This window comes from Aythya ferina (genome assembly GCF_964211825.1).
Source record: "Aythya ferina genome assembly, contig: HAP1_SCAFFOLD_376, whole genome shotgun sequence".
Lineage (NCBI taxonomy): Eukaryota > Metazoa > Chordata > Aves > Anseriformes > Anatidae > Aythya > Aythya ferina.
This window is the reverse complement of record NW_028181191.1, coordinates 1-24,147: the sequence shown is the minus strand read 5'-3', so window position 1 is coordinate 24,147 and position 24,147 is coordinate 1. Positions and strand designations below refer to the sequence as shown.

General features: G+C 58.2%; 1 long non-coding RNA gene across 2 annotated transcripts; it reads right to left on the bottom strand.

Moving 5' to 3' along the window:
• Window positions 1-4,244: 4,244 nt before the first annotated feature.
• On the bottom strand, window positions 4,245-17,068 carry LOC311429162. Of its 2 annotated transcripts, XR_014688118.1 has the most exons (5): window positions 16,838-17,068; window positions 16,584-16,751; window positions 16,295-16,453; window positions 5,389-5,529; window positions 4,245-5,034 (listed from the first exon to the last, which is right to left on the bottom strand). It is a non-coding gene; the product is annotated as an uncharacterized lncRNA (long non-coding RNA). The 2 variants fall into 2 exon arrangements; XR_014688119.1 differs by lacking the exon at window positions 5,389-5,529.
• Between the last annotated feature and the right edge of the window lie 7,079 nt (window positions 17,069-24,147).

The window sequence follows — 24,147 nt, the reverse complement described above, 5'->3', positions numbered from 1 at the left end:
CCCCTCCCCACCCCCCCCCCAACCCCCCCCCAAAAAAAAAAATAAAAAAAAAAGAGAGGGACATTGTGGCATAGAGGTATAATTTCAGTTCACACCAGAAGACATTCTTCTCACTGAAGTACAGCTAAGCCCCACAAAGCATCAAAACAAAACAAAACGAGCCAAAAAGAGATGTATTTACGAGTTCGTTTCACGTGCCGGCATTATTTCCTTGTCTGGTCACGCATTCAGGGCAAGATCTATCTGGGGGGGAACGCGTAATGCCGTGCAAGGTTGTTTGGTGGTATGAGCGACAACATGACTTTAAAATTCTGAGCTGTTTGTATAGAAGCAAAGTACAAAAGAGTACACTATCCCCGAGGGCAACGTAGAAACTACCTGTTGCTTCTCAGGTTTAAAAGCTAAAAGGTGTAAGCAGCTGTCTGAGTACCATACTGACGTATACATGAACATTTTCCTCTCCAATGTCCAAGTTGGAGTGCAACATTTTTCATCGTGCTCTCAGATCAGGATTCTGATTCTAACAATGGTTCCTAGTGCAAATTTCCAGAGAAGGGGGAAGCAAACCAGTCCTGACTGCTTTGAATGAGATGGAGAGAGCAAACAAACGTAGACGAAGAAGATAAACCTGTAGCAATGTTTTCAGATAATTGCCACTGTCCAAAAGCTTTAGAGTGGTTGAATCCTTCAAAGTTCATTACTGAAAACTCCGGCAGCATCACTGAATTTGAAGGAGTAAGATAGACTTGCACCATCGCAGAGCCTCAGCCACAGTTTAAATGGGCACTGCCTCTAACTTCACAAGAATGAAAGAGAAGAGGTCATCTTTCTACCTTGTCAGCTACTGGCAGACCTAGAGAAAGAAAAAAGAAGAGTTGTTAACATTAGGACGTAATGCTTTTTTTTTTTTTTTTTAGGACACCTCACCAAATGGGTAATATTGTGTAGTAACCGGACAACAAATGAAAGGGAAGAAGAAGGGGTAGAAGGTACTTGCACGGCCTTAATTTCCGTGGCAATTGACAACAACCACAATCCGCAATGATTTCTAAGTGCCTTACACCATTGACCCTTGAGGCACAAAAACGGGATTCCCACATTAGGTAAGGGGAGTACGATCCCTCTCAAAACACGAGAGTCTGGGGACCGCGACTGAGTACTGAAAATCTTAAGGCTAGGATGTTCACGTACCAGAAAGGAAACTCACATTTTAGCACTAAGCGTAAGCCTTTCGAGGCAGGCTGGGAACCGGTTCTTTTTAACCCAGGGTCCACTTCAGCACCTTCAAAGCTAAAGAACTGGTTGACTGCTCTGTTGAATTGTGCTCCAGGCAGAAAGACTCACGTTCCTATTAACAGAAAGAGCTTAATAAAGAGCTTGCTTCCATCCTAAAGATGAGTTTTGGATTCAAACGTACCCTGTCCAAGATGAACAACTACCTTAACTTTGTGGGGTTTATGATCTGCATTAGAGATTTGTGACGTTAAGCTTCACAGCTCCTCCTCTGGATGCAGGAAGGATGTAGAAAAGGGCAAGACAACTTCCAAAACTCAATTGCATTGCCACAAAACTAAAGTAACGTACCCCTGCAAGCACAGAAACTCCTTTGCAAACCTCTGCAGAAGACATCTTGCTAGGAAGCGCCTCGCACTCTGCGCCTCGCACTCTGCGCCTCGCACTCTGCGCCTCGCACTCTGCGCCTCGCACTCTGCGCCTCGCACTCGGTACGTATAGCCAGGGTTGCCCTGTCCCAGGTGCAGGACCCGGCACATGCTCTTGTTAATCGTCATGCGGTTGGTGATCACCCAGCTCTCCAATCTGCCCAGATCTCTCTGCGAGGCCTTTCCACCCTCATCTGAGTCTACAACGCCTCCAAGTTTGGTGCCATCAGCAAATTTGCTCAAAACACCTTCTAGTCCTACATCTAAATTGTTTATAAAATCCGTGAAGAGGACCGGCCCTAAAGTGGAGCCTTGAGGGACCCCACTAGTGACCATGCGCCAGCCTGATGTGGCCCCGTTTACCACAAGCCCTTGAGCCCTGCCTGTCAGCCAATTGCTCACCCACCGTATGACGTGTTTGTTGAGTTGTATGCTGGACATTTTGTCCAGTAGGATCGCACGGGAAACCGTGTCAAAAGCTTTGCTCAAGTCCAAAAAGATCACGTCAGCTGGTTTCCCTTGATCAACTAGATGGGTGATCTTATCATAAAAGGAATTCAGATTTGTTAGGCAGGACCTACCCCTCATGAACCCATGTTGGCTGGGACCAATGACTGCGTTGTCCCCCAGGTGCGCTTCAAGAACTTCAAGGATCATCTTCTCCAGAATTTTACCAGGCGCTGATGTGAGCCTGACAGGCCTGTAGTTGCCACGGTCCACTTTCTTGCCCTTCTTGAAAATTGGTACGACATTTGCCAGCTTCCAGTCCACTGGGACCTCTCCAGATTCACAAGATCATTGAAAAATAATTGAGAGAGGTCCCGCGATGGCGTCAGCCAGCTCCTTAAGCACCCTGGGATGAATCCCACCTGGTCCCACGGACTTGTATAGGTCCAGGTGGAGCAGCAAATCGCGCACACGTTCAGGGTCGGTTGGGAGTTGATCATTCCCACCATCGTGGTCCTCCAGCTCAGGGCACCCGGGGTGTATTTACTTCGGCTGCGTAGAAGCTATCACGCATAAATGCCAGGCTCCGGATCCTCACTCACTATTCAGGTCAAGGACTGGGCTGCAAGTTTTGGCTTTAATTTGGTTACGTGCCTACATTGCTGTTTCCTGGCAGGTCATGGGAAGAAGGTCGGCTGGCTTGCGGCAGCTTACGTGCACGTGGCTTTTAGGCTGCAGCCAAAGCGTTCCTCTAGATCTGGAAGTTTGAAGATGGTTGGAAAAGCCATCCGAGTGGTTAGAAAGCTGCCTGGCAGAGAAGGACCTGGGAGTGATGGTGGATAGTCGACTGAATATGAGCCAGCAGCGTGCTCAGGTGGCCAAGAAGGCCAACAGCATCCTGGCTCGTACAAGAAACGGCGTGGCCAGCAGGACTAAGGAAGCCATTGTGCCCCTGTACTTGGCTCTGGTGAGGCCGCACCCCAAGTACTATGTTCAGTTTTGGGCCCCTCGCTACAAGAAGGATATTGAGAGGCTCCAGTGAGTCCAGGGAAGGGCAACAAAGCTGGTGAGGGATCTGGAGAACAAGTCTTATGAGGAGCGGCTGAGGGAGCTGGGATTGTTCGCTCTGGAGAAGGGGAGGCTCAGGGGCGACCTTATCGCACTCTACAGATACCTTAAAGGAGGCTGTAGCGAGGTGGGGGTTGGTCTGTTCTCACATGTGCCTGGTGATCGGACGAGGGGGAATGGGCTAAAGTTGCACCAGTGGAGGTGTAGGCTGGATGTTAGGAAAAACTTCTTCACCAAACGGGTCGTTAGGCATTGGACCGGGCTGCCCAGGGGAGTGGTCGAGTCACCATCCCTGGAGGTCTTTAAAAGATGTTTAGGTGTGGAGCTTAGGGATACGGCTTAGTGGAGGACTGGTTAGTGTTATGTCAGAGCTTGGACTACATGATCTTGGAGGTCTCTTCCAACCTAGGTGATTCTGTGTTGCAGTCTCCAAGCTGGGATACAACCACCTGTTAGTTCGGCATAACTGAATTTTGTGTTCCTTGCACTAGCTGTTCCTTCACCTCCTCTGCAGAGACAAGGACATGCATCTTTTTCACGCTCCTTCATTAGTAAACAAACCAGGATAGATTGAAGCCCCTTTCTTCACGTCAGTAAGATACCTGCCTTTGGTTTCAGTGAAGATTCAGGCCCTAGCACCTGAAGTTTCTTCTGGATGGTGTTTCTTCTCTATAGGGTAATTTCATTTCCCTGTTGAAGACTTACAAGGGCGTAGTAACAAAAGCAAAGGCATAAAACGGTCCAGGAGGCATAGGCTGCTTTTGAGCCTGCAGCAGACTATAGGTATGATATTATCATTTCAGACAAATACAGTCTACGTAACGTGAACGGTTTCAGCACGCTTGCACTCTGCCACAAGCCAGAGAATGGGACCTTCATTTTATGACCAGATGGAAAAGAAAAACAACGACGACAAAAATTAAGAGAAGGAACTTTTCCTTCACCTAAATTTTATTATTTTGCAACTCCTTCAGGTGGCCACAAGGAATTATCAACACCCTCCTCTCCCCTCCCCACCCCCCCCCCAACCCCCCCCCAAAAAAAAAATAAAAAAAAAAGAGAGGGACATTGTGGCATAGAGGTATAATTTCAGTTCACACCAGAAGACATTCTTCTCACTGAAGTACAGCTAAGCCCCACAAAGCATCAAAACAAAACAAAACGAGCCAAAAAGAGATGTATTTACGAGTTCGTTTCACGTGCCGGCATTATTTCCTTGTCTGGTCACGCATTCAGGGCAAGATCTATCTGGGGGGGAACGCGTAATGCCGTGCAAGGTTGTTTGGTGGTATGAGCGACAACATGACTTTAAAATTCTGAGCTGTTTGTATAGAAGCAAAGTACAAAAGAGTACACTATCCCCGAGGGCAACGTAGAAACTACCTGTTGCTTCTCAGGTTTAAAAGCTAAAAGGTGTAAGCAGCTGTCTGAGTACCATACTGACGTATACATGAACATTTTCCTCTCCAATGTCCAAGTTGGAGTGCAACATTTTTCATCGTGCTCTCAGATCAGGATTCTGATTCTAACAATGGTTCCTAGTGCAAATTTCCAGAGAAGGGGGAAGCAAACCAGTCCTGACTGCTTTGAATGAGATGGAGAGAGCAAACAAACGTAGACGAAGAAGATAAACCTGTAGCAATGTTTTCAGATAATTGCCACTGTCCAAAAGCTTTAGAGTGGTTGAATCCTTCAAAGTTCATTACTGAAAACTCCGGCAGCATCACTGAATTTGAAGGAGTAAGATAGACTTGCACCATCGCAGAGCCTCAGCCACAGTTTAAATGGGCACTGCCTCTAACTTCACAAGAATGAAAGAGAAGAGGTCATCTTTCTACCTTGTCAGCTACTGGCAGACCTAGAGAAAGAAAAAAGAAGAGTTGTTAACATTAGGACGTAATGCTTTTTTTTTTTTTTTTTAGGACACCTCACCAAATGGGTAATATTGTGTAGTAACCGGACAACAAATGAAAGGGAAGAAGAAGGGGTAGAAGGTACTTGCACGGCCTTAATTTCCGTGGCAATTGACAACAACCACAATCCGCAATGATTTCTAAGTGCCTTACACCATTGACCCTTGAGGCACAAAAACGGGATTCCCACATTAGGTAAGGGGAGTACGATCCCTCTCAAAACACGAGAGTCTGGGGACCGCGACTGAGTACTGAAAATCTTAAGGCTAGGATGTTCACGTACCAGAAAGGAAACTCACATTTTAGCACTAAGCGTAAGCCTTTCGAGGCAGGCTGGGAACCGGTTCTTTTTAACCCAGGGTCCACTTCAGCACCTTCAAAGCTAAAGAACTGGTTGACTGCTCTGTTGAATTGTGCTCCAGGCAGAAAGACTCACGTTCCTATTAACAGAAAGAGCTTAATAAAGAGCTTGCTTCCATCCTAAAGATGAGTTTTGGATTCAAACGTACCCTGTCCAAGATGAACAACTACCTTAACTTTGTGGGGTTTATGATCTGCATTAGAGATTTGTGACGTTAAGCTTCACAGCTCCTCCTCTGGATGCAGGAAGGATGTAGAAAAGGGCAAGACAACTTCCAAAACTCAATTGCATTGCCACAAAACTAAAGTAACGTACCCCTGCAAGCACAGAAACTCCTTTGCAAACCTCTGCAGAAGACATCTTGCTAGGAAGCGCCTCGCACTCTGCGCCTCGCACTCTGCGCCTCGCACTCTGCGCCTCGCACTCTGCGCCTCGCACTCTGCGCCTCGCACTCTGCGCCTCGCACTCTGCGCCTCGCACTCTGCGCCTCGCACTCTGCGCCTCGCACTCTGCGCCTCGCACTCTGCGCCTCGCACTCTGCGCCTCGCACTCTGCGCCTCGCACTCTGCGCCTCGCACTCTGCGCCTCGCACTCTGCGCCTCGCACTCTGCGCCTCGCACTCTGCGCCTCGCACTCTGCGCCTCGCACTCTGCGCCTCGCACTCTGCGCCTCGCACTCTGCGCCTCGCACTCTGCGCCTCGCACTCTGCGCCTCGCACTCTGCGCCTCGCACTCTGCGCCTCGCACTCTGCGCCTCGCACTCTGCGCCTCGCACTCTGCGCCTCGCACTCTGCGCCTCGCACTCTGCGCCTCGCACTCTGCGCCTCGCACTCTGCGCCTCGCACTCTGCGCCTCGCACTCTGCGCCTCGCACTCTGCGCCTCGCACTCTGCGCCTCGCACTCTGCGCCTCGCACTCTGCGCCTCGCACTCTGCGCCTCGCACTCTGCGCCTCGCACTCTGCGCCTCGCACTCTGCGCCTCGCACTCTGCGCCTCGCACTCTGCGCCTCGCACTCTGCGCCTCGCACTCTGCGCCTCGCACTCTGCGCCTCGCACTCTGCGCCTCGCACTCTGCGCCTCGCACTCTGCGCCTCGCACTCTGCGCCTCGCACTCTGCGCCTCGCACTCTGCGCCTCGCACTCTGCGCCTCGCACTCTGCGCCTCGCACTCTGCGCCTCGCACTCTGCGCCTCGCACTCTGCGCCTCGCACTCTGCGCCTCGCACTCTGCGCCTCGCACTCTGCGCCTCGCACTCTGCGCCTCGCACTCTGCGCCTCGCACTCTGCGCCTCGCACTCTGCGCCTCGCACTCTGCGCCTCGCACTCTGCGCCTCGCACTCTGCGCCTCGCACTCTGCGCCTCGCACTCTGCGCCTCGCACTCTGCGCCTCGCACTCTGCGCCTCGCACTCTGCGCCTCGCACTCTGCGCCTCGCACTCTGCGCCTCGCACTCTGCGCCTCGCACTCTGCGCCTCGCACTCTGCGCCTCGCACTCTGCGCCTCGCACTCTGCGCCTCGCACTCTGCGCCTCGCACTCTGCGCCTCGCACTCTGCGCCTCGCACTCTGCGCCTCGCACTCTGCGCCTCGCACTCTGCGCCTCGCACTCTGCGCCTCGCACTCTGCGCCTCGCACTCTGCGCCTCGCACTCTGCGCCTCGCACTCTGCGCCTCGCACTCTGCGCCTCGCACTCTGCGCCTCGCACTCTGCGCCTCGCACTCTGCGCCTCGCACTCTGCGCCTCGCACTCTGCGCCTCGCACTCTGCGCCTCGCACTCTGCGCCTCGCACTCTGCGCCTCGCACTCTGCGCCTCGCACTCTGCGCCTCGCACTCTGCGCCTCGCACTCTGCGCCTCGCACTCTGCGCCTCGCACTCTGCGCCTCGCACTCTGCGCCTCGCACTCTGCGCCTCGCACTCTGCGCCTCGCACTCTGCGCCTCGCACTCTGCGCCTCGCACTCTGCGCCTCGCACTCTGCGCCTCGCACTCTGCGCCTCGCACTCTGCGCCTCGCACTCTGCGCCTCGCACTCTGCGCCTCGCACTCTGCGCCTCGCACTCTGCGCCTCGCACTCTGCGCCTCGCACTCTGCGCCTCGCACTCTGCGCCTCGCACTCTGCGCCTCGCACTCTGCGCCTCGCACTCTGCGCCTCGCACTCTGCGCCTCGCACTCTGCGCCTCGCACTCTGCGCCTCGCACTCTGCGCCTCGCACTCTGCGCCTCGCACTCTGCGCCTCGCACTCTGCGCCTCGCACTCTGCGCCTCGCACTCTGCGCCTCGCACTCTGCGCCTCGCACTCTGCGCCTCGCACTCTGCGCCTCGCACTCTGCGCCTCGCACTCTGCGCCTCGCACTCTGCGCCTCGCACTCTGCGCCTCGCACTCTGCGCCTCGCACTCTGCGCCTCGCACTCTGCGCCTCGCACTCTGCGCCTCGCACTCTGCGCCTCGCACTCTGCGCCTCGCACTCTGCGCCTCGCACTCTGCGCCTCGCACTCTGCGCCTCGCACTCTGCGCCTCGCACTCTGCGCCTCGCACTCTGCGCCTCGCACTCTGCGCCTCGCACTCTGCGCCTCGCACTCTGCGCCTCGCACTCTGCGCCTCGCACTCTGCGCCTCGCACTCTGCGCCTCGCACTCTGCGCCTCGCACTCTGCGCCTCGCACTCTGCGCCTCGCACTCTGCGCCTCGCACTCTGCGCCTCGCACTCTGCGCCTCGCACTCTGCGCCTCGCACTCTGCGCCTCGCACTCTGCGCCTCGCACTCTGCGCCTCGCACTCTGCGCCTCGCACTCTGCGCCTCGCACTCTGCGCCTCGCACTCTGCGCCTCGCACTCTGCGCCTCGCACTCTGCGCCTCGCACTCTGCGCCTCGCACTCTGCGCCTCGCACTCTGCGCCTCGCACTCTGCGCCTCGCACTCTGCGCCTCGCACTCTGCGCCTCGCACTCTGCGCCTCGCACTCTGCGCCTCGCACTCTGCGCCTCGCACTCTGCGCCTCGCACTCTGCGCCTCGCACTCTGCGCCTCGCACTCTGCGCCTCGCACTCTGCGCCTCGCACTCTGCGCCTCGCACTCTGCGCCTCGCACTCTGCGCCTCGCACTCTGCGCCTCGCACTCTGCGCCTCGCACTCTGCGCCTCGCACTCTGCGCCTCGCACTCTGCGCCTCGCACTCTGCGCCTCGCACTCTGCGCCTCGCACTCTGCGCCTCGCACTCTGCGCCTCGCACTCTGCGCCTCGCACTCTGCGCCTCGCACTCTGCGCCTCGCACTCTGCGCCTCGCACTCTGCGCCTCGCACTCTGCGCCTCGCACTCTGCGCCTCGCACTCTGCGCCTCGCACTCTGCGCCTCGCACTCTGCGCCTCGCACTCTGCGCCTCGCACTCTGCGCCTCGCACTCTGCGCCTCGCACTCTGCGCCTCGCACTCTGCGCCTCGCACTCTGCGCCTCGCACTCTGCGCCTCGCACTCTGCGCCTCGCACTCTGCGCCTCGCACTCTGCGCCTCGCACTCTGCGCCTCGCACTCTGCGCCTCGCACTCTGCGCCTCGCACTCTGCGCCTCGCACTCTGCGCCTCGCACTCTGCGCCTCGCACTCTGCGCCTCGCACTCTGCGCCTCGCACTCTGCGCCTCGCACTCTGCGCCTCGCACTCTGCGCCTCGCACTCTGCGCCTCGCACTCTGCGCCTCGCACTCTGCGCCTCGCACTCTGCGCCTCGCACTCTGCGCCTCGCACTCTGCGCCTCGCACTCTGCGCCTCGCACTCTGCGCCTCGCACTCTGCGCCTCGCACTCTGCGCCTCGCACTCTGCGCCTCGCACTCTGCGCCTCGCACTCTGCGCCTCGCACTCTGCGCCTCGCACTCTGCGCCTCGCACTCTGCGCCTCGCACTCTGCGCCTCGCACTCTGCGCCTCGCACTCTGCGCCTCGCACTCTGCGCCTCGCACTCTGCGCCTCGCACTCTGCGCCTCGCACTCTGCGCCTCGCACTCTGCGCCTCGCACTCTGCGCCTCGCACTCTGCGCCTCGCACTCTGCGCCTCGCACTCTGCGCCTCGCACTCTGCGCCTCGCACTCTGCGCCTCGCACTCTGCGCCTCGCACTCTGCGCCTCGCACTCTGCGCCTCGCACTCTGCGCCTCGCACTCTGCGCCTCGCACTCTGCGCCTCGCACTCTGCGCCTCGCACTCTGCGCCTCGCACTCTGCGCCTCGCACTCTGCGCCTCGCACTCTGCGCCTCGCACTCTGCGCCTCGCACTCTGCGCCTCGCACTCTGCGCCTCGCACTCTGCGCCTCGCACTCTGCGCCTCGCACTCTGCGCCTCGCACTCTGCGCCTCGCACTCTGCGCCTCGCACTCTGCGCCTCGCACTCTGCGCCTCGCACTCTGCGCCTCGCACTCTGCGCCTCGCACTCTGCGCCTCGCACTCTGCGCCTCGCACTCTGCGCCTCGCACTCTGCGCCTCGCACTCTGCGCCTCGCACTCTGCGCCTCGCACTCTGCGCCTCGCACTCTGCGCCTCGCACTCTGCGCCTCGCACTCTGCGCCTCGCACTCTGCGCCTCGCACTCTGCGCCTCGCACTCTGCGCCTCGCACTCTGCGCCTCGCACTCTGCGCCTCGCACTCTGCGCCTCGCACTCTGCGCCTCGCACTCTGCGCCTCGCACTCTGCGCCTCGCACTCTGCGCCTCGCACTCTGCGCCTCGCACTCTGCGCCTCGCACTCTGCGCCTCGCACTCTGCGCCTCGCACTCTGCGCCTCGCACTCTGCGCCTCGCACTCTGCGCCTCGCACTCTGCGCCTCGCACTCTGCGCCTCGCACTCTGCGCCTCGCACTCTGCGCCTCGCACTCTGCGCCTCGCACTCTGCGCCTCGCACTCTGCGCCTCGCACTCTGCGCCTCGCACTCTGCGCCTCGCACTCTGCGCCTCGCACTCTGCGCCTCGCACTCTGCGCCTCGCACTCTGCGCCTCGCACTCTGCGCCTCGCACTCTGCGCCTCGCACTCTGCGCCTCGCACTCTGCGCCTCGCACTCTGCGCCTCGCACTCTGCGCCTCGCACTCTGCGCCTCGCACTCTGCGCCTCGCACTCTGCGCCTCGCACTCTGCGCCTCGCACTCTGCGCCTCGCACTCTGCGCCTCGCACTCTGCGCCTCGCACTCTGCGCCTCGCACTCTGCGCCTCGCACTCTGCGCCTCGCACTCTGCGCCTCGCACTCTGCGCCTCGCACTCTGCGCCTCGCACTCTGCGCCTCGCACTCTGCGCCTCGCACTCTGCGCCTCGCACTCTGCGCCTCGCACTCTGCGCCTCGCACTCTGCGCCTCGCACTCTGCGCCTCGCACTCTGCGCCTCGCACTCTGCGCCTCGCACTCTGCGCCTCGCACTCTGCGCCTCGCACTCTGCGCCTCGCACTCTGCGCCTCGCACTCTGCGCCTCGCACTCTGCGCCTCGCACTCTGCGCCTCGCACTCTGCGCCTCGCACTCTGCGCCTCGCACTCTGCGCCTCGCACTCTGCGCCTCGCACTCTGCGCCTCGCACTCTGCGCCTCGCACTCTGCGCCTCGCACTCTGCGCCTCGCACTCTGCGCCTCGCACTCTGCGCCTCGCACTCTGCGCCTCGCACTCTGCGCCTCGCACTCTGCGCCTCGCACTCTGCGCCTCGCACTCTGCGCCTCGCACTCTGCGCCTCGCACTCTGCGCCTCGCACTCTGCGCCTCGCACTCTGCGCCTCGCACTCTGCGCCTCGCACTCTGCGCCTCGCACTCTGCGCCTCGCACTCTGCGCCTCGCACTCTGCGCCTCGCACTCTGCGCCTCGCACTCTGCGCCTCGCACTCTGCGCCTCGCACTCTGCGCCTCGCACTCTGCGCCTCGCACTCTGCGCCTCGCACTCTGCGCCTCGCACTCTGCGCCTCGCACTCTGCGCCTCGCACTCTGCGCCTCGCACTCTGCGCCTCGCACTCTGCGCCTCGCACTCTGCGCCTCGCACTCTGCGCCTCGCACTCTGCGCCTCGCACTCTGCGCCTCGCACTCTGCGCCTCGCACTCTGCGCCTCGCACTCTGCGCCTCGCACTCTGCGCCTCGCACTCTGCGCCTCGCACTCTGCGCCTCGCACTCTGCGCCTCGCACTCTGCGCCTCGCACTCTGCGCCTCGCACTCTGCGCCTCGCACTCTGCGCCTCGCACTCTGCGCCTCGCACTCTGCGCCTCGCACTCTGCGCCTCGCACTCTGCGCCTCGCACTCTGCGCCTCGCACTCTGCGCCTCGCACTCTGCGCCTCGCACTCTGCGCCTCGCACTCTGCGCCTCGCACTCTGCGCCTCGCACTCTGCGCCTCGCACTCTGCGCCTCGCACTCTGCGCCTCGCACTCTGCGCCTCGCACTCTGCGCCTCGCACTCTGCGCCTCGCACTCTGCGCCTCGCACTCTGCGCCTCGCACTCTGCGCCTCGCACTCTGCGCCTCGCACTCTGCGCCTCGCACTCTGCGCCTCGCACTCTGCGCCTCGCACTCTGCGCCTCGCACTCTGCGCCTCGCACTCTGCGCCTCGCACTCTGCGCCTCGCACTCTGCGCCTCGCACTCTGCGCCTCGCACTCTGCGCCTCGCACTCTGCGCCTCGCACTCTGCGCCTCGCACTCTGCGCCTCGCACTCTGCGCCTCGCACTCTGCGCCTCGCACTCTGCGCCTCGCACTCTGCGCCTCGCACTCTGCGCCTCGCACTCTGCGCCTCGCACTCTGCGCCTCGCACTCTGCGCCTCGCACTCTGCGCCTCGCACTCTGCGCCTCGCACTCTGCGCCTCGCACTCTGCGCCTCGCACTCTGCGCCTCGCACTCTGCGCCTCGCACTCTGCGCCTCGCACTCTGCGCCTCGCACTCTGCGCCTCGCACTCTGCGCCTCGCACTCTGCGCCTCGCACTCTGCGCCTCGCACTCTGCGCCTCGCACTCTGCGCCTCGCACTCTGCGCCTCGCACTCTGCGCCTCGCACTCTGCGCCTCGCACTCTGCGCCTCGCACTCTGCGCCTCGCACTCTGCGCCTCGCACTCTGCGCCTCGCACTCTGCGCCTCGCACTCTGCGCCTCGCACTCTGCGCCTCGCACTCTGCGCCTCGCACTCTGCGCCTCGCACTCTGCGCCTCGCACTCTGCGCCTCGCACTCTGCGCCTCGCACTCTGCGCCTCGCACTCTGCGCCTCGCACTCTGCGCCTCGCACTCTGCGCCTCGCACTCTGCGCCTCGCACTCTGCGCCTCGCACTCTGCGCCTCGCACTCTGCGCCTCGCACTCTGCGCCTCGCACTCTGCGCCTCGCACTCTGCGCCTCGCACTCTGCGCCTCGCACTCTGCGCCTCGCACTCTGCGCCTCGCACTCTGCGCCTCGCACTCTGCGCCTCGCACTCTGCGCCTCGCACTCTGCGCCTCGCACTCTGCGCCTCGCACTCTGCGCCTCGCACTCTGCGCCTCGCACTCTGCGCCTCGCACTCTGCGCCTCGCACTCTGCGCCTCGCACTCTGCGCCTCGCACTCTGCGCCTCGCACTCTGCGCCTCGCACTCTGCGCCTCGCACTCTGCGCCTCGCACTCTGCGCCTCGCACTCTGCGCCTCGCACTCTGCGCCTCGCACTCTGCGCCTCGCACTCTGCGCCTCGCACTCTGCGCCTCGCACTCTGCGCCTCGCACTCTGCGCCTCGCACTCTGCGCCTCGCACTCTGCGCCTCGCACTCTGCGCCTCGCACTCTGCGCCTCGCACTCTGCGCCTCGCACTCTGCGCCTCGCACTCTGCGCCTCGCACTCTGCGCCTCGCACTCTGCGCCTCGCACTCTGCGCCTCGCACTCTGCGCCTCGCACTCTGCGCCTCGCACTCTGCGCCTCGCACTCTGCGCCTCGCACTCTGCGCCTCGCACTCTGCGCCTCGCACTCTGCGCCTCGCACTCTGCGCCTCGCACTCTGCGCCTCGCACTCTGCGCCTCGCACTCTGCGCCTCGCACTCTGCGCCTCGCACTCTGCGCCTCGCACTCTGCGCCTCGCACTCTGCGCCTCGCACTCTGCGCCTCGCACTCTGCGCCTCGCACTCTGCGCCTCGCACTCTGCGCCTCGCACTCTGCGCCTCGCACTCTGCGCCTCGCACTCTGCGCCTCGCACTCTGCGCCTCGCACTCTGCGCCTCGCACTCTGCGCCTCGCACTCTGCGCCTCGCACTCTGCGCCTCGCACTCTGCGCCTCGCACTCTGCGCCTCGCACTCTGCGCCTCGCACTCTGCGCCTCGCACTCTGCGCCTCGCACTCTGCGCCTCGCACTCTGCGCCTCGCACTCTGCGCCTCGCACTCTGCGCCTCGCACTCTGCGCCTCGCACTCTGCGCCTCGCACTCTGCGCCTCGCACTCTGCGCCTCGCACTCTGCGCCTCGCACTCTGCGCCTCGCACTCTGCGCCTCGCACTCTGCGCCTCGCACTCTGCGCCTCGCACTCTGCGCCTCGCACTCTGCGCCTCGCACTCTGCGCCTCGCACTCTGCGCCTCGCACTCTGCGCCTCGCACTCTGCGCCTCGCACTCTGCGCCTCGCACTCTGCGCCTCGCACTCTGCGCCTCGCACTCTGCGCCTCGCACTCTGCGCCTCGCACTCTGCGCCTCGCACTCTGCGCCTCGCACTCTGCGCCTCGCACTCTGCGCCTCGCACTCTGCGCCTCGCACTCTGCGCCTCGCACTCTGCGCCTCGCACTCTGCGCCTCGCACTCTGCGCCTCGCACTCTGCGCCTCGCACTCTGCGCCTCGCACTCTGCGCCTCGCACTCTGCGCCTCGCACTCTGCGCCTCGCACTCTGCGCCTCGCACTCTGCGCCTCGCACTCTGCGCCTCGCACTCTGCGCCTCGCACTCTGCGCCTCGCACTCTGCGCCTCGCACTCTGCGCCTCGCACTCTGCGCCTCGCACTCTGCGCCTCGCACTCTGCGCCTCGCACTCTGCGCCTCGCACTCTGCGCCTCGCACTCTGCGCCTCGCACTCTGCGCCTCGCACTCTGCGCCTCGCACTCTGCGCCTCGCACTCTGCGCCTCGCACTCTGCGCCTCGCACTCTGCGCCTCGCACTCTGCGCCTCGCACTCTGCGCCTCGCACTCTGCGCCTCGCACTCTGCGCCTCGCACTCTGCGCCTCGCACTCTGCGCCTCGCACTCTGCGCCTCGCACTCTGCGCCTCGCACTCTGCGCCTCGCACTCTGCGCCTCGCACTCTGCGCCTCGCACTCTGCGCCTCGCACTCTGCGCCTCGCACTCTGCGCCTCGCACTCTGCGCCTCGCACTCTGCGCCTCGCACTCTGCGCCTCGCACTCTGCGCCTCGCACTCTGCGCCTCGCACTCTGCGCCTCGCACTCTGCGCCTCGCACTCTGCGCCTCGCACTCTGCGCCTCGCACTCTGCGCCTCGCACTCTGCGCCTCGCACTCTGCGCCTCGCACTCTGCGCCTCGCACTCTGCGCCTCGCACTCTGCGCCTCGCACTCTGCGCCTCGCACTCTGCGCCTCGCACTCTGCGCCTCGCACTCTGCGCCTCGCACTCTGCGCCTCGCACTCTGCGCCTCGCACTCTGCGCCTCGCACTCTGCGCCTCGCACTCTGCGCCTCGCACTCTGCGCCTCGCACTCTGCGCCTCGCACTCTGCGCCTCGCACTCTGCGCCTCGCACTCTGCGCCTCGCACTCTGCGCCTCGCACTCTGCGCCTCGCACTCTGCGCCTCGCACTCTGCGCCTCGCACTCTGCGCCTCGCACTCTGCGCCTCGCACTCTGCGCCTCGCACTCTGCGCCTCGCACTCTGCGCCTCGCACTCTGCGCCTCGCACTCTGCGCCTCGCACTCTGCGCCTCGCACTCTGCGCCTCGCACTCTGCGCCTCGCACTCTGCGCCTCGCACTCTGCGCCTCGCACTCTGCGCCTCGCACTCTGCGCCTCGCACTCTGCGCCTCGCACTCTGCGCCTCGCACTCTGCGCCTCGCACTCTGCGCCTCGCACTCTGCGCCTCGCACTCTGCGCCTCGCACTCTGCGCCTCGCACTCTGCGCCTCGCACTCTGCGCCTCGCACTCTGCGCCTCGCACTCTGCGCCTCGCACTCTGCGCCTCGCACTCTGCGCCTCGCACTCTGCGCCTCGCACTCTGCGCCTCGCACTCTGCGCCTCGCACTCTGCGCCTCGCACTCTGCGCCTCGCACTCTGCGCCTCGCACTCTGCGCCTCGCACTCTGCGCCTCGCACTCTGCGCCTCGCACTCTGCGCCTCGCACTCTGCGCCTCGCACTCTGCGCCTCGCACTCTGCGCCTCGCACTCTGCGCCTCGCACTCTGCGCCTCGCACTCTGCGCCTCGCACTCTGCGCCTCGCACTCTGCGCCTCGCACTCTGCGCCTCGCACTCTGCGCCTCGCACTCTGCGCCTCGCACTCTGCGCCTCGCACTCTGCGCCTCGCACTCTGCGCCTCGCACTCTGCGCCTCGCACTCTGCGCCTCGCACTCTGCGCCTCGCACTCTGCGCCTCGCACTCTGCGCCTCGCACTCTGCGCCTCGCACTCTGCGCCTCGCACTCTGCGCCTCGCACTCTGCGCCTCGCACTCTGCGCCTCGCACTCTGCGCCTCGCACTCTGCGCCTCGCACTCTGCGCCTCGCACTCTGCGCCTCGCACTCTGCGCCTCGCACTCTGCGCCTCGCACTCTGCGCCTCGCACTCTGCGCCTCGCACTCTGCGCCTCGCACTCTGCGCCTCGCACTCTGCGCCTCGCACTCTGCGCCTCGCACTCTGCGCCTCGCACTCTGCGCCTCGCACTCTGCGCCTCGCACTCTGCGCCTCGCACTCTGCGCCTCGCACTCTGCGCCTCGCACTCTGCGCCTCGCACTCTGCGCCTCGCACTCTGCGCCAGACACTTACCCGTGATAGCTGAGACTCGGGTTCATAGGGCTTGGGACGAAGTGCAGTTCTCTTTAAGGTGCTGGACCTGTTCAGGAAGCAGTCCCCAGCTGAGACCCAGGCCTGAAGAGAAGATGACAGACTTTCCTCATGCTGCTTTTGGCCTGCATCTTTTGAAAACTGTATTTTTTTTTTATGAACAACAGCACATTCTCACGATTTCCACTTAGTCAAAGTAGCAATCTTTCCACCAGTATCCATCCCAACCTCTTTCTACTTACCACAAGGCCAACCTCTTTCTACTTACCACAATCTGCATTCACATTAAGGCACCTTGTTCACACAGCCCGTTTGTCAATCTTCCAAATACTTAAGAACCTTCTTCAACGTCAGGCTGACCTGTGTGCACTTGGGCTTGTGAGGCCTTTTTTTTGTTTGTTTTTTTCTTCCAGTGCTCGGAAGGGAGCTTAGAATCCACCTAAGTAATTTCACAGAAAACAGACAAGGTGAAGGAAGTACTCAAACTCCTCAGCAGTAACAACCACAGAACCCAGGAACACTTACCTGCTGTCTCCTGAACTCCAGTCACTTCCAAAGTTGCTTCGCAGTGAAAGAGTGCCACCAGGGCTTTTCTGAAGAAGGCACCACCAACGTAACTAGCTCATAGAGTCTCTAAAACTATTTCACAGAGAGGGCAGAAAACATGAAGGAAAAGCAGCCTAGTAGGGAACACGGAGACCAATTCACCACGAGAGAAAAACACCCCAGGCTACCCAAGCCTCAGTCTCCCCTGGGGAGGCAATTCCCCCACAAGTCCTCAGGCTTCCTAATATAGCAAAGGTCAAATGACCCACACCTGGCAGGTTTCACTTAACAAGGGTGGAGCCAAGAGACCTTGTGGAATAAGCTCGTCTACCTGGCTTCAAAGTTTTAAGGTCTATTGCTCCTTATTGCTAGTAGAAATAACCTGACAAGGGGCTTAGTGGTTACAGCTGACCTAATGAATTAACTACAAAAGGTGCACAAGGGTCATATTTCTGTTAGTCATTCTGTGAGCAAAATTAGTACAGAGCCTGTTAAAAAAATCAATACAAATAAATAAAAGAAATGAATAAAAAAAGAAAATGACCTTAAAGGCAAACTTGCCATCGTAGATTTTCGTCTGTCTAGTCATGACAGATAAAGAATTTAGCAATCAGAATTCCTTTTCTTGATATTAATGTTATTTACATTTTCTTCTCTGAGATCCCTTCTTTATGCAGGACTTTTCTAAATCTAGCCCCGTGACCTCTGACTACACTATTTATAGAATCATAGAATATCCTGAGCTGGAAGGGACCCATAAGGATCATCAAGTCCAACTCCTGGCACCGCACAGGTCTACCCAAAAGTTTAGACCACGTGACTAAGTGCACGGTCCAATTGCTTCTTAAATTCAGACAGGCTTGGTGCAGTGACTAGTTCCCTGGGGAGCCTGTTCCGGTGTGCGACCACCCTCCTCTCGGTGAAGAACCTCTTGCTGACGTCCAGCCTAAACCTTCCCTGCCTCAGCTTAACACCGTTCCCGTGGGTCCTATCACTGGTGATTACGGAGAATAGGTCAGCACCTGCCTCTGCACTCCCCCACGCGAGGAAGTTGTACGCTGCAATGAGGTCCCCCCTCAGCCTCCCCTTCCCCAGGCTGAAGAGGCCCAGTGACCTCAGCCGCTCCTCATCCGGCTTCCCCTCTAGGCCCTTCACCATCTTCGTCGCCCTCCTCTCGACACTCTCCAGCAGTTTAATGTCCTTCTTGTACTGTGCTGCCCAGAACTTCATGCAGTACTCGAAGTGAGGCCGCACCAGCGCAGAGTAGAGCGGGACAATCACTTCCCTCGATCGACCAGCAATGCCGTGCTTGATGCACCCCAGGATATGGTTGGCCCCCCTGGCTGCCAGGGCACACTGCTGGCTCATGTTCAACTTGCTGTCAACCACCGCCCCCGGATCCCTCTCTGCGGGGCTGCTCTCCAGCATCTCGTCACCCAGTCGGTACGTATAGCCAGGGTTGCCCTGTCCCAGGTGCAGGACCCGGCACATGCTCTTGTTAATCGTCATGCGGTTGGTGATCACCCAGCTCTCCAATCTGCCCAGATCTCTCTGCGAGGCCTTTCCACCCTCATCTGAGTCTACAACGCCTCCAAGTTTGGTGCCATCAGCAAATTTGCTCAAAACACCTTCTAGTCCTACATCTAAATTGTTTATAAAATCCGTGAAGAGGACCGGCCCTAAAGTGGAGCCTTGAGGGACCCCACTAGTGACCATGCGCCAGCCTGATGTGGCCCCGTTTACCACAAGCCCTTGAGCCCTGCCTGTCAGCCAATTGCTCACCCACCGTATGACGTGTTTGTTGAGTTGTATGCTGGACATTTTGTCCAGTAGGATCGCACGGGAAACCGTGTCAAAAGCTTTGCTCAAGTCCAAAAAGATCACGTCAGCTGGTTTCCCTTGATCAACTAGATGGGTGATCTTATCATAAAAGGAATTCAGATTTGTTAGGCAGGACCTACCCCTCATGAACCCATGTTGGCTGGGACCAATGACTGCGTTGTCCCCCAGGTGCGCTTCAAGAACTTCAAGGATCATCTTCTCCAGAATTTTACCAGGCGCTGATGTGAGCCTGACAGGCCTGTAGTTGCCACGGTCCACTTTCTTGCCCTTCTTGAAAATTGGTACGACATTTGCCAGCTTCCAGTCCACTGGGACCTCTCCAGATTCACAAGATCATTGAAAAATAATTGAGAGAGGTCCCGCGATGGCGTCAGCCAGCTCCTTAAGCACCCTGGGATGAATCCCACCTGGTCCCACGGACTTGTATAGGTCCAGGTGGAGCAGCAAATCGCGCACACGTTCAGGGTCGGTTGGGAGTTGATCATTCCCACCATCGTGGTCCTCCAGCTCAGGGCACCCGGGGTGTATTTACTTCGGCTGCGTAGAAGCTATCACGCATAAATGCCAGGCTCCGGATCCTCACTCACTATTCAGGTCAAGGACTGGGCTGCAAGTTTTGGCTTTAATTTGGTTACGTGCCTACATTGCTGTTTCCTGGCAGGTCATGGGAAGAAGGTCGGCTGGCTTGCGGCAGCTTACGTGCACGTGGCTTTTAGGCTGCAGCCAAAGCGTTCCTCTAGATCTGGAAGTTTGAAGATGGTTGGAAAAGCCATCCGAGTGGTTAGAAAGCTGCCTGGCAGAGAAGGACCTGGGAGTGATGGTGGATAGTCGACTGAATATGAGCCAGCAGCGTGCTCAGGTGGCCAAGAAGGCCAACAGCATCCTGGCTCGTACAAGAAACGGCGTGGCCAGCAGGACTAAGGAAGCCATTGTGCCCCTGTACTTGGCTCTGGTGAGGCCGCACCCCAAGTACTATGTTCAGTTTTGGGCCCCTCGCTACAAGAAGGATATTGAGAGGCTCCAGTGAGTCCAGGGAAGGGCAACAAAGCTGGTGAGGGATCTGGAGAACAAGTCTTATGAGGAGCGGCTGAGGGAGCTGGGATTGTTCGCTCTGGAGAAGGGGAGGCTCAGGGGCGACCTTATCGCACTCTACAGATACCTTAAAGGAGGCTGTAGCGAGGTGGGGGTTGGTCTGTTCTCACATGTGCCTGGTGATCGGACGAGGGGGAATGGGCTAAAGTTGCACCAGTGGAGGTGTAGGCTGGATGTTAGGAAAAACTTCTTCACCAAACGGGTCGTTAGGCATTGGACCGGGCTGCCCAGGGGAGTGGTCGAGTCACCATCCCTGGAGGTCTTTAAAAGATGTTTAGGTGTGGAGCTTAGGGATACGGCTTAGTGGAGGACTGGTTAGTGTTATGTCAGAGCTTGGACTACATGATCTTGGAGGTCTCTTCCAACCTAGGTGATTCTGTGTTGCAGTCTCCAAGCTGGGATACAACCGCCTGTTAGTTCGGCATAACTGAATTTTGTGTTCCTTGCACTAGCTGTTCCTTCACCTCCTCTGCAGAGACAAGGACATGCATCTTTTTCACGCTCCTTCATTAGTAAACAAACCAGGATAGATTGAAGCCCCTTTCTTCACGTCAGTAAGATACCTGCCTTTGGTTTCAGTGAAGATTCAGGCCCTAGCACCTGAAGTTTCTTCTGGATGGTGTTTCTTCTCTATAGGGTAATTTCATTTCCCTGTTGAAGACTTACAAGGGCGTAGTAACAAAAGCAAAGGCATAAAACGGTCCAGGAGGCATAGGCTGCTTTTGAGCCTGCAGCAGACTATAGGTATGATATTATCATTTCAGACAAATACAGTCTACGTAACGTGAACGGTTTCAGCACGCTTGCACTCTGCCACAAGCCAGAGAATGGGACCTTCATTTTATGACCAGATGGAAAAGAAAAACAACGACGACAAAAATTAAGAGAAGGAACTTTTCCTTCACCTAAATTTTATTATTTTGCAACTCCTTCAGGTGGCCACAAGGAATTATCAACACCCTCCTCTCCCCTCCCCACCCCCCCCCCAACCCCCCCCCAAAAAAAAAAATAAAAAAAAAAGAGAGGGACATTGTGGCATAGAGGTATAATTTCAGTTCACACCAGAAGACATTCTTCTCACTGAAGTACAGCTAAGCCCCACAAAGCATCAAAACAAAACAAAACGAGCCAAAAAGAGATGTATTTACGAGTTCGTTTCACGTGCCGGCATTATTTCCTTGTCTGGTCACGCATTCAGGGCAAGATCTATCTGGGGGGGAACGCGTAATGCCGTGCAAGGTTGTTTGGTGGTATGAGCGACAACATGACTTTAAAATTCTGAGCTGTTTGTATAGAAGCAAAGTACAAAAGAGTACACTATCCCCGAGGGCAACGTAGAAACTACCTGTTGCTTCTCAGGTTTAAAAGCTAAAAGGTGTAAGCAGCTGTCTGAGTACCATACTGACGTATACATGAACATTTTCCTCTCCAATGTCCAAGTTGGAGTGCAACATTTTTCATCGTGCTCTCAGATCAGGATTCTGATTCTAACAATGGTTCCTAGTGCAAATTTCCAGAGAAGGGGGAAGCAAACCAGTCCTGACTGCTTTGAATGAGATGGAGAGAGCAAACAAACGTAGACGAAGAAGATAAACCTGTAGCAATGTTTTCAGATAATTGCCACTGTCCAAAAGCTTTAGAGTGGTTGAATCCTTCAAAGTTCATTACTGAAAACTCCGGCAGCATCACTGAATTTGAAGGAGTAAGATAGACTTGCACCATCGCAGAGCCTCAGCCACAGTTTAAATGGGCACTGCCTCTAACTTCACAAGAATGAAAGAGAAGAGGTCATCTTTCTACCTTGTCAGCTACTGGCAGACCTAGAGAAAGAAAAAAGAAGAGTTGTTAACATTAGGACGTAATGCTTTTTTTTTTTTTTTTTAGGACACCTCACCAAATGGGTAATATTGTGTAGTAACCGGACAACAAATGAAAGGGAAGAAGAAGGGGTAGAAGGTACTTGCACGGCCTTAATTTCCGTGGCAATTGACAACAACCACAATCCGCAATGATTTCTAAGTGCCTTACACCATTGACCCTTGAGGCACAAAAACGGGATTCCCACATTAGGTAAGGGGAGTACGATCCCTCTCAAAACACGAGAGTCTGGGGACCGCGACTGAGTACTGAAAATCTTAAGGCTAGGATGTTCACGTACCAGAAAGGAAACTCACATTTTAGCACTAAGCGTAAGCCTTTCGAGGCAGGCTGGGAACCGGTTCTTTTTAACCCAGGGTCCACTTCAGCACCTTCAAAGCTAAAGAACTGGTTGACTGCTCTGTTGAATTGTGCTCCAGGCAGAAAGACTCACGTTCCTATTAACAGAAAGAGCTTAATAAAGAGCTTGCTTCCATCCTAAAGATGAGTTTTGGATTCAAACGTACCCTGTCCAAGATGAACAACTACCTTAACTTTGTGGGGTTTATGATCTGCATTAGAGATTTGTGACGTTAAGCTTCACAGCTCCTCCTCTGGATGCAGGAAGGATGTAGAAAAGGGCAAGACAACTTCCAAAACTCAATTGCATTGCCACAAAACTAAAGTAACGTACCCCTGCAAGCACAGAAACTCCTTTGCAAACCTCTGCAGAAGACATCTTGCTAGGAAGCGCCTCGCACTCTGCGCCTCGCACTCTGCGCCTCGCACTCTGCGCCTCGCACTCTGCGCCTCGCACTCTGCGCCTCGCACTCGGTACGTATAGCCAGGGTTGCCCTGTCCCAGGTGCAGGACCCGGCACATGCTCTTGTTAATCGTCATGCGGTTGGTGATCACCCAGCTCTCCAATCTGCCCAGATCTCTCTGCGAGGCCTTTCCACCCTCATCTGAGTCTACAACGCCTCCAAGTTTGGTGCCATCAGCAAATTTGCTCAAAACACCTTCTAGTCCTACATCTAAATTGTTTATAAAATCCGTGAAGAGGACCGGCCCTAAAGTGGAGCCTTGAGGGACCCCACTAGTGACCATGCGCCAGCCTGATGTGGCCCCGTTTACCACAAGCCCTTGAGCCCTGCCTGTCAGCCAATTGCTCACCCACCGTATGACGTGTTTGTTGAGTTGTATGCTGGACATTTTGTCCAGTAGGATCGCACGGGAAACCGTGTCAAAAGCTTTGCTCAAGTCCAAAAAGATCACGTCAGCTGGTTTCCCTTGATCAACTAGATGGGTGATCTTATCATAAAAGGAATTCAGATTTGTTAGGCAGGACCTACCCCTCATGAACCCATGTTGGCTGGGACCAATGACTGCGTTGTCCCCCAGGTGCGCTTCAAGAACTTCAAGGATCATCTTCTCCAGAATTTTACCAGGCGCTGATGTGAGCCTGACAGGCCTGTAGTTGCCACGGTCCACTTTCTTGCCCTTCTTGAAAATTGGTACGACATTTGCCAGCTTCCAGTCCACTGGGACCTCTCCAGATTCACAAGATCATTGAAAAATAATTGAGAGAGGTCCCGCGATGGCGTCAGCCAGCTCCTTAAGCACCCTGGGATGAATCCCACCTGGTCCCACGGACTTGTATAGGTCCAGGTGGAGCAGCAAATCGCGCACACGTTCAGGGTCGGTTGGGAGTTGATCATTCCCACCATCGTGGTCCTCCAGCTCAGGGCACCCGGGGTGTATTTACTTCGGCTGCGTAGAAGCTATCACGCATAAATGCCAGGCTCCGGATCCTCACTCACTATTCAGGTCAAGGACTGGGCTGCAAGTTTTGGCTTTAATTTGGTTACGTGCCTACATTGCTGTTTCCTGGCAGGTCATGGGAAGAAGGTCGGCTGGCTTGCGGCAGCTTACGTGCACGTGGCTTTTAGGCTGCAGCCAAAGCGTTCCTCTAGATCTGGAAGTTTGAAGATGGTTGGAAAAGCCATCCGAGTGGTTAGAAAGCTGCCTGGCAGAGAAGGACCTGGGAGTGATGGTGGATAGTCGACTGAATATGAGCCAGCAGCGTGCTCAGGTGGCCAAGAAGGCCAACAGCATCCTGGCTCGTACAAGAAACGGCGTGGCCAGCAGGACTAAGGAAGCCATTGTGCCCCTGTACTTGGCTCTGGTGAGGCCGCACCCCAAGTACTATGTTCAGTTTTGGGCCCCTCGCTACAAGAAGGATATTGAGAGGCTCCAGTGAGTCCAGGGAAGGGCAACAAAGCTGGTGAGGGATCTGGAGAACAAGTCTTATGAGGAGCGGCTGAGGGAGCTGGGATTGTTCGCTCTGGAGAAGGGGAGGCTCAGGGGCGACCTTATCGCACTCTACAGATACCTTAAAGGAGGCTGTAGCGAGGTGGGGGTTGGTCTGTTCTCACATGTGCCTGGTGATCGGACGAGGGGGAATGGGCTAAAGTTGCACCAGTGGAGGTGTAGGCTGG